This window comes from Microtus ochrogaster, chromosome 8, assembly GCF_000317375.1.
Source record: "Microtus ochrogaster isolate Prairie Vole_2 chromosome 8, MicOch1.0, whole genome shotgun sequence".
Taxonomy (NCBI): domain Eukaryota; kingdom Metazoa; phylum Chordata; class Mammalia; order Rodentia; family Cricetidae; genus Microtus; species Microtus ochrogaster.
The window spans coordinates 61,638,800-61,642,113 of record NC_022015.1 but is presented as its reverse complement, the minus strand read 5'-3'; the positions used below and the strand labels follow the sequence as shown (position 1 = coordinate 61,642,113).

Sequence of the window (3,314 nt, the reverse complement as noted above, 5' to 3'; positions counted from 1 at the left end):
TTGGTAGACACATCTTAAATATAAGTATAGGCAGTCCAGATATTGGCCAAATATAAGAAAGTCCTGGGGATTTGCTTTTAGCTTGCTTGCCTTTGTGTGTGCTGTTAAGTTCATCTCTCTTCTCCTGCCACCGCTACTGCTGATGCCTCTGGCATCTTTCACTGATAACCAGAATCCAGATTTTTCCAGTGGACTATTGATGTGGGAGTGATTTCTTATTAATAAAAAAACTACCTAGGCCCCTTGATAGGCCAACCCTTAAGTGGGTGGAGTAAACAGAACAGAGGGCTGGGAGAAAGAAGCTGAGTCAGTGAGTCGCCATGGTTCCCACACTCCAGGCAGATACAGGTTAAGATCTTTTCTGGTAAGCCAGCTCGTGGGCTACAAAGATTAATAAAAATGGGTTAGATTAATATGTAAGAGCTAGCCAATAAGAGGCTAAAACTATTGGGGCCAGACAGTGTTTAAAAGAATACAGTTTCCGTGTAATTATTTCGGGACATAAGCTAAGCTAGCCATGTGGGCGGCCGGGTGCTGGGGACGCAGCCCCGCCGCTCTTATTTCAACAGACTATAGCTAATATCGGCTCCCAAGAGATCCTTAAAGTTTGGTGTCAGGTTGGGACTGCAGCACTATCTAGTCTCGAGGACTGCACAGCTACCAGGATAACCACTGTTGGGCCACTCAGACTGTATTGTGCACACCAATTTAGAAACAAAGAACAAAACTAAACAAACAAAAACATCACCCCAAAATAAAACAAAACACAAAACAACCCTCTTTCAATATCTATGTATTCTGTCTATTCTGTTCTTCTAGCCAACCTAATACAGTCCCCGCCTGCCCCTGCCCCGTCCTGCCCCGACAAGACAGGGTTTCTTTGTATAGTCTTGGCTGTTATGGAACTTTCTCTTTAGACCAGGCTGGCCTCGAACTCAGAGATCCACCTGCCTCTGCCTCCCTAGTGTATGCCAGTACCTCCCTGCTCTCAATACAGTTCTTTAACAAGGAACTTCTCAGGCCTGACAGCCCTATTGGGCTGTGTATTCCCACAGTTATTGACAAGACCGTTTACTAATTAACAAATTTCTGCAGATGGAGGCAGTGTGTTGCTGTCTAGCCCAGAGTACAAAGCAATCCTCCTTCCTTAGCCACCCCAGTGCTGGAAAAACAGGCGTGGGGGACCAAGGCCAGGTTGGCTGCAGAACTCCTTAACCATAAAAGATAATACTGACAACAGAGCGATACAACCTGCCTCCTCCAGGAATATAAAAGTCTTAAGAAGTCTGTTTTATTCCTTCATTTTATTCCCCTGCCTTTATCTGAAGTGACTCTCCTTTTTTATTTAGGGCAGTGTCTACTATTTCATTCTTTGATAGTATACGCAGTCAGCAGGGGCTGTTTTTCAGATATGGTTCCTTGGGAGCTCGGTGTCATGTACCCCATTTTGCAAGAGGACGGGGTAAAAGAAAAGTCATCAACATGCAAAATCTGTCACCAGATGCCCTATTCTGACCAACTGCCTGGTCGGCCCAGCTGCTCACGCTTTCCGCGGATTCTCAGGCGCCGCCTCCAGGTGTCAGTACAGAGATCGCGGAGGGTGAGCTCACCCTAGAAACCGAAAGGCAGATGGTGAGGCCATGCGCGTCTGCGCAGCAGCATGAGGCCTTGCAGAGGGCAGTGGAAGTTTATCAAACCAGGGAACAAACCAGGGAAGCACCTCTTTGCCTTCTGTAAAAGGCTCCTCTGTCAGGGTTGCATGCAGCTCCAGAGCAGCACAGGAATTTCATGTGTCAAGCGTCTTCCCCAGTTCGGTTTCTGAGTCGCTGAAGCTGAACTCAGAGGTTTCGGGAAGCGTCAGGTACATCCCCTCAATCTTTCTGAACCTATCGGCACAGCAGGTACTAAGGTACGTGAAGGGCTTAGCCTGCAGCGCTCGGCAAGAATTGCGCATGCTCCGTGCGGGGGGCGGGGCTCCGGCCGGAAGCGTTCTCTCCCAGGCGGCATTTCTTTCCTGTGCGAGGCCGGGCTAGGGCTCCTAGCGCCTCTGGTCCTGCCTCTGGGTGAGTAGCGGGTTCCCGCGGGGCCGGGCCAGGTGCGTCCCCCATCCCTCCGGGTCCCCGAGGGCCCGGCGCTCACTTGGGGAGCCCAGCCCGGCAGTCACCCGTCCCGTCCCCCCCCCACCCGTCACACTTGAGTGCCGCCCCGGCCCAGCCCGATCCAGCGGATTAACCTCCAAGGGCGTCCGGGGCCTCGCCTTGGCGCCCGGCCCGGCTCGAGCCCTCAGGTCTCGGCGCTGGCGGGAGACTTGGGCCGCTCGCAAGGACATCTCCTGTAGGCGGCCTGGTCACTGGAGGATTGGGGGCTCTCGGGGCGACCTCAGGAATGGGCTTGTGGAAAGGCGGCTGGAAAGAACCGGTCCGCTCGTGCCGGTCCTGCACCTCCCTCTTTGTGCAAAGGCGGAGGTGTTTCTTCAGGGCTGGCCATGCTTTCACCGAAGATGCTAATAATTTTCACAATGACCTGTCCTCTGCGCGGAGCCTGGCAGGCATTCATTGTCACCGGCTGCGTCTGTAGGGCCTTGATAGTGACAGAACTAGGACTTTGAGATCATTCGTAGAATACTGCAGTGACTTAGGAAGAAAATATTGCAGTATAATAAACGTTAGTAAGTTGCTCAGAGATACGGCAGCCACGCTGAAACGAGAGTTTAAAATGAAACGGTTTAAAATTGTATTTGTCTAAAGATAATAATGAATCATACCGGTTTTGTGGTGTTTCTTGGTTGTATACAGCAATGTGAATCTTTTTGCTAAAATTAGTGCTTATGCAAAATTGATATGCGTTCTCTACGTTTGCAGGTTTTAGTGTACACACTTTTGTAATGATAAGGAACTGTAATGACCTTATTTTGCCAGGACGTTTCAGTTTCATTTCAAGATTTTGAAGTCACTTAAGAAGGTAGACATGCAGTAGTCTTTAATCTGCCTTGATTCATCGTTAATATTGGAGTAGGAAGAATTGTCTCTTGGCTGTTTTTTTGGTAGGATTAAAAATTGTTACTGTCTTGATGACTTTAAGAAAATGTGCTTAGGAAACAGCCCATATCCCTGATTTACCTTTGTAATTCAGCGACTACCCAGTAGATGGCAATTTCAACATGCCAACTTAAACTTCCATTTATTTATTTATTTATTTACTTACTTATTTATTTATTTATTTATTTATTTATTTATTTTGGAGGCAGGGGTATTTTGTGTAGCTTAGGTTATTCTTTTTTTTTTTTTTTGGTTTTTCGAGACAGGGTTTCTCTG

The 3,314-nt window shown here is 48.1% G+C and overlaps 1 protein-coding gene across 2 annotated transcripts in view; it reads left to right on the top strand.

Annotated features, from left to right (window-relative positions):
- The first annotated feature begins 1,973 nt into the window (after window positions 1-1,973).
- Atad1 (ATPase family, AAA domain containing 1) overlaps window positions 1,974-3,314 on the top strand; it is a 45,071-nt gene continuing 43,730 nt past the window's right edge. The window contains exon 1 of one of the 2 annotated variants that reach the window (XM_005352149.3): window positions 1,974-2,063. The gene's annotated coding sequence lies outside the window, so the exon portion shown is untranslated. The remainder of the gene's footprint in view (window positions 2,064-3,314) is intronic. The other variant, XM_005352150.3, reaches the window with a different exon arrangement.